General features: G+C 39.3%; 1 protein-coding gene across 12 annotated transcripts in view; it reads right to left on the bottom strand.

The window, feature by feature from the left end:
- Nucleotides 1–14,114, bottom strand: part of Cep128 (centrosomal protein 128) — a 337,460-nt gene that overhangs the window by 143,749 nt on the left and 179,597 nt on the right. The window lies entirely within an intron of this gene.

The following is a 14,114-nucleotide window of genomic DNA, read 5'->3' as shown; positions in this document are numbered from 1 at the left end:
GTATTAAAGCGTTGCAACATTAGGAAGGTTGAGAACCAGTGTTCTAAAAAAAATCTTAAGCTCTTGGTCATTCCAAACAAATACACTAAATATGGCTATATTTTCCATCTCTAAATGAGGCAAAGTCTACTTCAGAAGTTACAAACACTGGTAAGGGCAAATGATGCTTAACAGAATTGCTATCCTCTATATAGTGAAGAGTAGTGGGGCTGCTGGTTATCTGTGAGAAGAGAACACTGCTGGAAATCCCTCCCAGCCGAACCACCATCTCTCGCATCATGGAGCATTAGATTCTTCAGTGACTAGAGAGGCAGAAACTCAGGGCCAGGTCCCTGTACCTACACCATGAAGAGACTAAAAGGACAGTAATTATTTAGTGTGGACAGGCCAACAAGAGAAAGGAAGGCAAACACTATGTTACCATCTTTAAAAATATCCAGGCCTTTCTAAAATTCCAACATGGGGAGAGATGAGTCATTCACCAAACCTTTGTCAAACATTAACTGCACATGGACAGAGTCTAAACAAACTATAATTTGAGTAGGTCAGAACACTTGAAAGTAAGCTCGATGAAAATTAAAGATTCAGTTATGGTAACTGAAACTAAATGAGCTTTGTCAAGTCTTACACTTATTGCTGAGATACTAAGTTTTTCCATGTTCTACACCCAGAAATACTTAATAAAAGTTTGCAAATGTGTTGACTTGGGAGTTATCATCAAAACAATCTAAAGGTGTTGGAGGCTAATAAAGGGAAGTAAGATATGCAATGCAAACATTAAATAGGATGATCTCTTTGCTACAGACAGGAGGGTACAAAGAGATCCCAAAAATATGCTGTTACAGCTGATTACCCCATTAGACAGGTTAGAGGACAGGAAACTGAGTCTGGATTTTGAGACTTGAAAATATATTAAGACAGAGATGCTCTAACTAGTTTGGGGAAAGCCCGGATAAGGAATCCAAACAGAGAGAAGTATCTTCATGTTACTGAGGCAGGTGTAATGCAAGATCTCTGAGAGAGGAGGTAAGCAAAGCAACAAGTGAGTTCAGAAAAGAAATATTCAGAAGGTCAAAGATCATGGAGCTTCTAGATGCTAACTGCAACCCAGCATCCACCAACCATCCCTGCACTACCAGACTTCAGAGCAAATATGCCAATCACAAACAATTATTACTTGAAGTATTCAGAACAGTGGCTGTGATGCAAATAATACCAACAAGAGGACGTGCACTGGGAAAATTAAAAGTATTTTCAGGTACAAGTCACACAAAAACTGACAACAATGTAACTGATTTAGAAGACATGTCTGTCATATGGTATGAGCAATGAATTTCTTGGACAGGTAAAATTAAAACCACAAAGCATGTCTCCCTCAATACCTAGTTAGACAGTATGGGTAAGAATCGTTCTAGAGGAAAACAAATGAGTGGAAACCTCAGGCAACAACTAATTGTAACAGGGCAGGGGGCATTACATGGGCATTACATGGGAGGGCTCAAACTCACATCATGAGGCCATCACTGATTTCTTAAAGGCTCAAACTCATCACACCATCATAGTGAGAATTAAATTTTAGCACGAGGCTGAGGATCTTTCAAACCTGTACAATTATATTGTAGGTCAGAAACAGAGTACTCACATTTAATGTCAGCAAAACAATTTTATTCCTCAACAGGGCATGAAATGTACTTTTAAATCTCCATTTTGTCCATATTAAAAACCATCTTAATCATTAAATAATTAGAATCCCTCCTTTTGGGAAAAAAACATGCAGCACTTACTTTAAAAGTTTTACAAGGCATCAACTAGAGTTTCTTTAAAAGTTTTTTTAAGTTTCTTTAAAAGACAGGGTATCAAATGAACAAGCACATGAAAGTCCAACAGTAAGTTATGAAAAGTGAAAGTTAAAATATAACAGAGCCAATTCTAGGCTCAACAATGTGCATAAATTTAACCCTAAGGAAGTTATTTGAAATTTAAAATATAATTACACTCTTAAAAACAGTGTTTTCTGTAGTCTACATCACTATATATGTAACCAAACTAATGATTTGTTTTACCTTGCCAAAATAGATACACATCAGAAAAGCTCATCAATAATTTAAAGTAAAATTACTGCAATTAAATAAAAATCATTTTCAATTTATCTTGAAAGTTAATGTTTCAAAGAAGATGTTTAGAATAAGTTGAACAGGAATATGCCAGGATTCTTGGGGAAGGGGGGATTGTTCCCCACAAGTGCTTTGTTCTTCATAATGTAGACAGATTAAATTTCATTTTTTCATTAAAATATATTTCTCATTCATAATTTTACACATCAGCCATAAATGAGGGATGTTTGCTGCTTGGCTTATTAGGGTAATCATATCACCCACAGTTTATGTGGTGACAGGGAGGAAAACAATGGGAAGAAAGTAGAGGTATTATTGCAAGGACAATTGTTGTTTGTGCCCATGAGAGATGCTGCCTAGAATAGAAAGATGAGGCATAAAAGAAATGTAATGATTCAAAAACATCACCCTGCATAAAGGAAAAGCTATGGTTTGGGAAACACTGGTTCAGACCCCAGGAACTAGGCAATGTTTCCGACAATAAGAATACACGTGCTGAGCTCTGAAAAAATAATTAGTTCACCATCAGTTGAAGGCAGAATTTGAGGCAAAGTACTTCCAAAGGATAAAGACAGAAACTTACAGGAGTTGTCAAATCATTCAGTAAAGAGAGAGCAAGGCGCCTGCTAAGGTATCAGTTGTTACAAACCATCAAAGAGTGGATGAAGGACCTTAATATCTATAAACATCCTTTATGCATCATATATTTTAAGAGTCTAGTGGTCTGACATCACAGGGCATGTACTGGAGGCAGGTGATGGCCCATGTAGAACATCTAAAGGCTCAACCACTGCATGTTAGGGGCTGAGGAGGAAAGAAGCAACTGCAGAGGATGAGTGGAACTGCAGGATTTGCAAGCTGGGCCATGAGTCATTATCAGGGACACAGCCATCATCAGGCATAACTCTGAAATAACACTGAGAAGCGTGAACATTGTATGTCCTCAAATAAGGAGAGCCATGCACCACAGGCTTAAAACAAGACCAAGAACAATAAACCTTTGAGGTGGGTTCCATGTCCATCTTAGAAATGCTTAAGGCACAGATACCCAAAGAAGATAACTTATGCTGTCATATGTAACACAGGAGAATAGCAGTTTTGAGCCAGAGGATGTCTAATATGATGCCACTGTCTCACATTTAAGTCACTGCTCAGAAAAATCACAGAAAAGAGTTGTTTATATACTTTCCTACAATTACCACACAAGTGAACACATCTGTCCTAGTTCTTTAAATTATATCAACAACTATTGACATTATAAGTTCATGTAACCTGGCTTTTGTTAGTCAGAAAATTCCACTTTGGGTCTTAGGTGAACATTTTAAATCACTGATAATACACAAATACACACACACACTGACACAGTCAGCCACAGCAAGCAGTTATCCATACATATCCCCAGGCTCCTGCCTTCTTCACCAAGACTGATCCTCCTGGCTTCCAAGTCTGATTATAGGCCCAGAGGAAAGCAGGTAGGTCCACACACAGTGTTACCTTACTTATAGTTTCAGAGTGTCTCTCCAAGGCAAGAAAGCTACCATATTTTTTTAAGCAGAAAATCTCTACTCTGAGGAAAGGTATACCTACTTCTAAGAAGAAATGTGGGAAGTGTCCCAGCAGAGAAGGATAGAAGTGGGACTCAATCCTCAGATACATTCTTTCATTCAGTCCTTACAGATCTTAGGATTTATTGGGCAGTGTCCAAGTGCCATCAAAAGAAGTGACTTAAAGTTGTAAGTCTGAAAAGTGGTGTATTACTTAGCCTAGCCGGCCCAAGACAATACACCCAGAGTTTAATGTTTGAAACCACTGCCAAACTAAAGTGGCTGTGGAGGTGCACACTTCACACGCCACACCCATCTGTCCTTATCTGCTCATTGGGGGATGTCACTCTTCCTTTGGGAATAAGAAGCTGATGAGCTGGGCTTAAGCCACTCATCTGCCAAGACAGGCCCCTGATTTCAGCAGTTGACATAGGGCCAGACAGTGGGCAATTATCTATGAAAGATGAAAGACTGAGCTGCAAATAAGAATGAAGGAATAGTGGAAAATGGGAAGAAGAAGAAGAAGAAGAAGAAGAAGAAGAAGAAGAAGAAGAAGAAGAAGAAGAAGAAGAAGAAGAAGAAGAAGAAGAAGAAATGATCTACCACATCTGCCATACAGCTTCTATGACATCAGATGTTAATTCAACTTCCCTCCATTGGTCGCCTTTTTTGTTTTTTTGTTTTTTTGTTTTTTTGTCCAGACCATATATATTGTGCTGCTGCATTTTTAAATTGGTAGGCTGTACCCTTTTCCCTGAGTATGTGCTATTCATTCTAGTCATCTCACATGTGTCAGAATAAAGGTGTAAGTAGTAAATGAGGACCCTGTTTTGGTAATAAAAGGCATGGTAACACAGGGGAGTAAAAGGGAAACGGCAATGTAAGGATCATCTTCTGATACACAGGTTGGACAGGCAGAAACCCACTGGTTGTCTCTGGATTTGCTTTGAGTGAATGGGGCATGCTTATTTAGCTACGTGTAGTATGGTTGTAATGTACACAATATCTCAGCAGGACTGTGATATGTACAAGGGAAGGGAACCTGAGAAGGGAAGAAACGAGGCAAGATTTCTTCTGGGAAATGACTTTCCCTTCTCTGTGCTCTGCCCAAAAGGGAGAAGCTCATTACATTAGACTGGTGAAATGAAAACTAAGGGCAAGAAACAGACTCTAGTTTTGCAATCTTTGCTCCCTTCTGGAAAGAAAACTAAGGACAAGACAAAGGCTCTAGCCTTTTAATCTTTGCTCCTTTCTGGAAAGAGATGAACTGCTCAGCTGTCCCAGGAGCCCAAGGCTTGTCAAGATGTCAGCAGTGCACAGGCAGGAGGCCGATAAATCCAAGGTATCTAATACACCGAGTAACCTTTGGTTCCAGTACAATTCCAAGGAGGAAGCAGGGTTACTAAGAGTTGTGAGCACTCCTACAGAAATGTGTTCACACTCTGGGGAAGATGCCATACAGACCTCTCTGTAGAATCCAACTGAGTTCATAGGCAGGCCCAGAAGAGTTAAGCACAGCAGCGGGAACAGAGGGGAATTAAAGACCAGCATTGCTTCATGAGAACAATGCCCAGCTGCAGACCATATCAGAATAAGTCAAAGGGCATAAAGAACCTCACTATGTTAAAGGGCCCAGGTACCCAAGTGTCCTCTTCCCTCACAGGGGCATAAGTTCCTCCCCCTGCACTGGGAAGGTTAACCAGGAGATTCAGCTCTCCTAGCCCAGACAACCTGAACAAGAATGTTTTCAACCTAAACAAGAATGCTTTCAATTTCAAACTTGATCCAACACTTAGCTTATTTCTTACTTGGTTAACTTTTCTGTTCCACCCCATCTCAGACAGGATCTCCATTTTATAACTGTTCAAAGCAAAAAACATTGGTATCACTTTTGTGTTCACTCTTTTTCAAAAGCCCCACAATCAACTATATTTATCATGCTCTCAGTAGACTTCAAGACTTCACAGAGTCCATGCGTCTTGTCCAACTGCAGTTTTATATCCTTAAACCAACCATTTCCCCATTGTTAAAAACCCACATTGAAGCCTAATAGCCACAATACTGCTCTCTGTTCCCGTAAGTTCATCATTTCTAGGTTACACAAAAAATTGAAATTGTGTGACATTTGTCTTCCAGTGTGTCACTTTTTTTTTTTTTTTTGGCAAGCATATAACTTTACTACTTACTAAAGATGAAATCAAATTTGCATGCACAGGTGAGCACTCTCTGAAACACCTTGGATTCAACAGATATTTGAGTTTCAATTAGCATATATATTTTAAAAGTTGTGAGATAGTATACTTTAAGTGTTCTCAAAACAAAAAATGATGAATATGAGTGATATAACATGTTAATTGGTTTAATTTAGCCATGCCATTGTGAACATACTGTATTGTGTAGCATAATTGTGCATGACTTTATTTATGAGCTAAATAAATGAATGAAAAAAAAAGGGACTTTGAGAGCCCATCCCACGTAAAGGGATGCTCTCATCCAGGACACATGGGGGAGGGCCTAGGATGATGTTGTGGAATTTGGTGAGCCCCCATGGAGGGCTCTACCCTCTATGGGGAGTGGAGGGGGGAAGGGGATGGTGGGGATTGGGGGGAGGGGGGAGGGAAAAGGGATTGACATGTGAAATTATAATTTGTAAAAATTAAATAAAAAATTAAAAAAAAAGCCCCACAATCGCACCCATCTTTACTCCTTATGTCCCAGGCACTCTGGCTTCCTACTGCTCTTCAAACAAGCAGTGTCTTCAATCTCATTATCAAGAGAGGGCATTTAAGGTAGCCTCTCCTCTGTTGCTTAGATTGTTAGTTGGTGTCATCTTTGTAGCTCTCCAGACATTTCCCTAGTGCCTGATTTCTCTTTGAACTTATAATGTCTCCCTCTATTATATTATCTCTTATCTTGCTCTCTTCTGTTCTTCCCCCCATTCAACCTCCCTGTCCCATCATGTCTTCCTCACCCCTCCTCATTCTCCTAGTACCCCCCCAACCATGTTCCCAATTTGCTCAAGAAATCTTGTCCCTTTCCCCTTCTTCAGGGGACCATGTATGTCCCTCTTAAGGTCCTCCTTGTTTACCAGCCTCTCCGGCAACCTGGACTGCAGGCTGGCAATCCTTTACTATAAGTCTAAAATCCACATATGAGCGAGTACATACAATGCCTGTCTTTTTGTAAATGGGTTACCTCGCTCAGAATGGTTTCTTCTAGTTCCATCCATTTGCCTTCGAATTTCAAGATTCCATTGCCTCCCCCCCCCAACTGAGTAGTACTCCATTGTGTAAATGTACCACATTTTCTCTATCCATTCTTCAGTTGAGGGGCATCTAGGTTGTTTCCAAGTTCTGGCTATTACAAATAATGCTGCTATGAACATAGTTGAATAGATGTCCTTGTTGGAGGGAATGTGCTTCTTTTGGCTATAAGCCTACGAGAGGAATTGCTGGATCTTGTGGTAGACTGATTCCCATTTTCATGAGGAATCGCCATACAGATTTCCAAAGTGGCTGTACAAGTTGGCACTCCCACCAGCAGTGGAAGAGTGTTCCCCTTTCTCCACAACCTCTCCAGCATAAACTGTCATTGGTGTTTTTAATTTTAGCCATTCTGACAGGAATAAGATGGTATCTCAGAGTTGTTTTCATTTGCATTTCCCTGATGGCTAAGATGTTGAACACTTTCTTATGTGTCTTTCAGCCATTTTAGAATCCTCTATTGAGAATTGCCTATTTAGTTCTGTACCCCACTTTTTAATTGGATTATTTGGTGTTTTGGAGACTAGCTTCTTGAGTTCTTTGTAAATTTTGGAGATCAGCCCTCTGTCGGATGTGGGGTTGGTGAATATCTTTTCCCAATCCGTGGGCTGTCGTTTTGTCTTGTTGACTGTGTCCTTTGCCTTACAGAAGCTTCTCAGATTCAAGACATCCCATTTATTAATTGTGGATCAGTATCTGTGCTACTGGTATTATGTTCAGGAACCAGCAACTGGTGCAAGTAGAAGCAGACACCCACAGCTAAACCTTGAACTAAACTGAAATCCAGTTGCAGAGAAGGAGGACTGATGAGCAACAGGATCCTTACCAGGCTGGTGAAACCCACAGAAACAGCTGACCTGAACAAGGGAGAACTCTTGGTCCCCAAACTGATAGCTAGGAAACCAGCATGGGACTGATCCAGAACCCCTGAATATGGGTGTCAGTGAGGAGACCTTGGAAATCTATGGGGCCTCTTGTAGTGGATCAGTACTTATCGCTACTATAGCAATGGACTTTAGGAGCCCATCCTACATGGAGGGATACTCCATGAGCCTAGACACAAGAGGGTTGGCCTAGGCCCTATCCCAAAGAATATGACAGAATTTAAAGATCCCCTATGGAAGGCCTCACCCTCCCTTGAGAGCAGAAAGGGTATGGGATAGGTAGGGTGTTAGTTTGGGGGGGGGCAGGGGAGGAGGGGAGGGAGAGGGACCTGGGATTGACATGTAAAATAATTTTCTTTCTAATAAAAGAAAAGAAAGGAATGGACTAAACATCTGAAACTATAAATCAGCCCCAATTAAATGTTATGCTTTATAAGAAAAAAAGTCAGCAAATATCTATTTCAAAAAACAAAAACAAAAAAAAAGGCTGGGTCTTGGCTATATCAGGACCTTTGCATTGGTGCTTTTATCTGATAGGTGATGGGGAATGTACTATGTATGTTTATCTTATTGATTGTTGAATAAAGTTCTGTTTGGCCAATGAAACAGCACGTTAGACATGACTAGGAGTCAAAGAGGATTCTGGGAACTGTAGTAGAGAAGTGGTGATCCAGGCAGGAAGTGACATAGCAAGGAGACTCATATTTAAACGAGAAAGAGGGAGTGTCCCTTTTGTCCCCTTTGCGTCCTTCACCGGCACGATGTGAGCCACCAGCAAGAGAGGGTGCCAGCGAAAGGCATCCTCTATAAGATAAATCTTATAAAATATATAGATTTATGATAAATAAGACTAAGCCAAGAGATGAGAAATCTTAGTCATTGGCCAAGCAGCTTTGTACCTAATATGTCTCTGTATTATTTTGTCCATCCACACGGCGGGCAGAACTTGGGCAGCTGGCAGAGACCACCCACGTGGCAGTAGGGATGGGGGGGGCTTTGGCAGAAAGACTTATCGTAACAGAAAGGCATATTTACCTCCCAGATAGCATCATGGATCTAATCTAATTGTTCATCAATCTAATCATTCTCCCCATGCATCCTACCCTGATCTCATTAGAAAGGCAATCTGCAAACCTCTAATATCACAAAGCGATAATCCAATATATTCAATAATGCTGCTTTTAAATTCTGTGTTCACCCAATTCAATGCAAGCAGCATGACTGCAGAGATTTCTATGCATTTCTAATTCTAAAATTAGAACAGAATTTTAGTAGGCATCCGACAAGTTATGACTAACGAAGTTTCTGAAGTCCTATACTCACCCGTTGGCCCTAAACATTCCGGGTGCTCCTGTGCAGTGTCCTTGGTCACACTGTTATCATCACCTTTCCCCTCAAACTCAGGCTCTGGACTATGTGATGTCTAATGAGAATCAAACACAATGGTGACATTTGCAGTGAAATAGCAGCCAATGTTTACTAAGTCCTTTCTTTTATACACTTCATCTAATCTGTGGATCTGATCCTGTCCCCTTGCCAGGTAAATATTATCAACTGCACCAAATAGAGGGACTAAAGGACAGAAGTTCTGGGAAAGCTTCCAGAGGTGATAAAGCACTAGGATTCAAACCCAGGCCTTATGACTTCACAGAAAAAATGAATAATTTCACCGTAAGGCTTGGGCATTTCCAACAGTTACTGGGATACCTGAGAGCAACTGCAAGTGATTTTGTGAACTCTTCTACAAGTTAGAACAAGTTCTTTTCAAAAAACAAAAACTAAGAGTTCTAATAGGTAGAGTAACACAAATACACAAAGCAAAATGTCAAATAAAATGTCCCAGGAAGGAACACTCAACTGAGAAAACGTCTCCTAAGACCGGCTTGAAGAAAGTCTGTAGGGGATTTTCATTCATGATTGATGTGGGTGTGTGCAGCTCACTGGGGACAGTGCCAGTCCTGGGCAAGAGGTCCTGTACAGTGGAAGAAAGCAGGCTGAGCAAGACTTGCAGGCAGTAGGGAAAAAGCCAGTAGGCAGCATTCCTCAATGGCCTCAGACCCTGTTCCTGACTCCAGGCTCTTAGATTGAGTTCCTGCCCTGGCTTCTGCTGGCGATGAACTTAAGAGCTTGAAGACACAATAACCTCCTGTCAAAATTAGTCATGGTGACTTATAATGGCAGGAGAAACTTTGAGACAGTGTGTGTGTGTGTGTGTGTGAGAGAGAGAGAGAGAGAGAGAGAGAGAGAGAGAGAGAGAGAGAGAGAGAGAGAGAGAGAGAGAGAGAGAGGCAGGCAGACAGGCAGACAGACAGACAGACAGACAGACAGACAGACAGACAGACAGACAGACAGACAGACAGAGAGAAAAACAAAGACAGAAACAGTTTAGTTTGGTTCTGAGCAACTGTCTGCCATGTGTAGATTTCTGTGGACACAGTGAAATCAGGTCAGCTCCATCCCAAGACTCTCATCCTACACTTTACAGTGACAGCCACCACCTCCCTCCCCATGGTGTTTAGAAGACCAAGGAAAACTAAGTGAGTGATAATGTCTCATTTTAAAGTAAACTCAGAAAGTGGATACTGCTTAAAATTTACACTTGCTGAAATTCAGAAACTAATCATTCTACCCAGACAAATTCTTACATAATAGGAAAGGAACACTAAGAATCACAATTTTATTTGGTCCTTTTCACACAATTACATTTAAAATGATGGAATCTCTATGAAGTCTTAGATCATCAGATTTTATTAGAATTAAATTGGGAATTAAACTGCCAGTATTGATGTAGAGGGTGAAAAAGAAACTAACATAAACATTCTAATCAAATGTATTCTAGCCAAAAGAATATTTTAAAATCTTATTAGAGGAAAATGCAAGTAACATTCTCTAAATAAAATCTACAATTAGCTGTCTGAAAATAATCAATTACATGTATAAAATAAGAGAAATGTCAAACAAGATAACCTATTTAATACATATAGTATAAAATGTGAAAAGATTACATACACAATACAACTCAGAGGTTCTGCTCTAAGTTTACATATTCTCCTCATCACATCTGGACCTGAATAAACCATGCACAGGGCACTTCAGGGTGGAGTTTGCTGGAGTAGCACTTCAGAAGGTACAGAAATCACTCAGCTATTTTAGGGCTACAAATGGAGGGGTATCCAAAAATAAAAACACACACCTGGAAAGCACAGAGTCAACCTTTAAGTTCCTCACTCCTTTTCTACCCCGTGCCTCTTCCTTACCTCTCTCCAGCTTTGTTTCTTCCTTTGTTAATAAAATTGTAGTCAAGGAAATTTCTAAGCTTATTCAAAAGGAGGCAGGCAGATCAATTCAACAGCTGAGAAAGCCTGTCCAATTACAACTATCATCAATGCAAGGTCAATGCTCTTCATCTACATCCCAAGACACCTACCACTGCAATCCAATGAATTCAGAAGCAAATATCAGAAAACCTGATTTCTTGACTATTATTTTACAATTTAAACCATGCTACAATAGCAGTCTTATTTACTAGAGGTTTTCTATTATTTCCCCTGTATCTCTGGCATAAATTCATTAAAGACCTAAAAAAGTAAAAGGAACTATAAATACTCGGTCTTTTGAAAAGGAGCCGTATCCTTTTACAATGCCATGAACAATGGATGAGACGATCTGCTCCCTCACCTCAGAGACACTGTCACACAATTGGACTTTTTCAAATGCTATTTATATACTATGCTTGCTCCGTGAAATACTAGCAAATAATTGACCCTGCTGTTTAACTTTGTGTGTTATTTATGGTGTGCATTTTCTATCAATTTAAAACACATTCCATGCAACCAAAACTTCCATTCCTGTCTCCCTTATTGCCTATGAATCCTAGCTAGTAGTCAAGTTTTGCCTGATGCCAGGTTATGCAGGCATGGTCCTATATTTTATAATATTTGGATTAAGTATTTTAAAATATCTGAACTATTTAAAATTTATACCACTAGATGCTGTCACAAATAATATAAATTCTATATTTTACACACACCCAATTTTTATGGCATTTTATTGAAAGCCTATCCATCTCTACTGACTTCCAATCCCTGCTTTACTGTAAACTAAGGTTCTCTAAGTATTTATTAAGTCTATTTCTGGATTTCCTATTCTGCACCATTGGAAGACCTTTTTAATAGAAATGTTGTATTATGTCTTAAGGTTTGGCAGAATGATTATTTTTATCTCCTTTTGCAGGGTCTTACTGGCTATTCTCCCTTTTCATTCTAATGAATAAACTGTATGACCAGTTTTCTAAGGCCGAGTAAAATTGTTTATGTACAAAGCAAATTCATCAAGTAAAAGAATGAATTAACTTTGTATTGAGTGACACTCTAAAAGGAATGTGAGATATCCTATCAAAAGAGAATGGTCTTTCGGGTACATTGTACACATTCCCTCCCAAGTATTTTCACTTTTTCTCGGAGACATTTTTCTCCAGCAGGCCTCAGCCTCAGTGTGCAGTCACAGGTGACATTAAAGTCAGGACAGTGTGCTGACAAGGCAAGCACACGACCAGCTGAGCTACAATCTCCATCAGCAGTCCTGTTCTGATGTTTCTTGTTAGAGATAGTTAGTTACTCACAGCTATTTTATTCTTTGCATTCTCAAAAATGTAAGTGGGGCTTCCATTCTATTTTTCCATTGGCATTTTTATTCTGAGTGGCTTAGTTCCTTACTGGCAATATAATGAGGATGTGTGGAACTGTTTTTTGCTTCTGTTTGATACTCCAACACATCAATAGCAAATCCACAAGCTAGAAGAAAAATTAAGAACAAGCGCATATTCAAAACAGAAACTCCTTTGCTAAAACAAACAAACAAAAAATGTTTTTAAAAAAAAAAACAGGGACTTTCAGGGACAGAAATGCATCTTATTCTTACAGCTGATGCTATTTGTTAAGGATAAGACAGACAACCTTAAAAGGATGAACACAGTCACACAACTGTTATAGTGGTCCCCTTCCCTTTCCTGATATTTTGTTACTTGACAATACTTCATTTATTTTTTTCTTGTGGGAAAGCCCACAATTATAGGATGTAATCAATAAATCCTACTTAATACAGAGAGAAGGAAGGAACATCAAGAAATTCTGATTTTACATTGGGAAAATGTATCCGTACCCAGCTACTTTCCTGCCAATTAGATTTATACTTATCTCTGTACACATTTATCAAAGTAACAAAAATATATAGTGAAAAATAACCACAACTTATTGATATTACAAACCCTAGTTGGAATATCCTACAGATTTTTGGAGTACCATAAGCACTAAAAGAAGAGACTCATATTTCTATGTCTTAAAAGCTATTTAGCAGATTATAAGGGAGGTATGCTTATACTTGAACTTTTAAAAGGCAACAACAAAGTCACATTCTGCTATATTCGTAATATCTTGCTCACACATCATCAGAGAAGCTTCCTCCTGCAGTATGTGGGTATTAATACAGATACCCAAAGCCAGACAATATTTAGAGAGTGAGAGCCCTTGGAATAATCAGGCCTACATGAGATGCCTCCATCAAATCCCTTAGGGGCTCAGGGAACCCTGAGAAAGAGGAGGCAAAAAAGAGTGTAAGAGCCAGAGGGGATGGAGGACAACAAGCAAACAAGGCCCTCTAAGTCAACATTATCAAGGCTCAGTGAACTAACTAGACTGAGACAGCATGCACATGGCTGAAGCAGATCTGCCCCAGGTCCTCTGTGTATATATTTCACCTTCCAGTTTAGTATTGGTGTGGGATTCCTGATTGTGCGAAGAAGTGGGTCTTTAATTCCTGTGCCTTCTTTTGAGCTCTTTTCCTGCTGTTTGTTTTGTCCAATTTCAATGTGTTCCATTTTGTTTTATCTTATTATTTTTTATTTTATTATATTTTATTATTATCCCTTAGGAGCCTGTTTGCTTTCTAGTGAGATACAGAAAGTGGATTCAGATGGTAGGGGAGATGGGAGGAACTGGGAGAGTAGAGGGGCGAGAAACAGTAATCAGGATATATTATGTGAGGAAAATCTATTTTCAATAAAGAAAAATATCTTAAAAAGAGACTTAATGATTTTCTTTTTTATCATCAAATTAATGAATTCACCCTTACATCAAGTTATACAAATGATGCACAAATAGGAAATTTATAGCATATATATTCTGTTGACTTTAATTGGTTATTTTTCTTGAGCAGAATAAGAAAAAGAATCCGAAGTGATTTAGAATAACAAGGCTTGACAACAAACCAACTCCAGGAAAACATTCACCCAGACAAATTCAGAAACCACAA

This window comes from Cricetulus griseus, chromosome 5 (assembly GCF_003668045.3).
Source record: "Cricetulus griseus strain 17A/GY chromosome 5, alternate assembly CriGri-PICRH-1.0, whole genome shotgun sequence".
NCBI lineage: Eukaryota > Metazoa > Chordata > Mammalia > Rodentia > Cricetidae > Cricetulus > Cricetulus griseus.
Note: the sequence above shows the minus strand (reverse complement) of the source record. Positions and strands in the feature narration are given on the sequence as shown.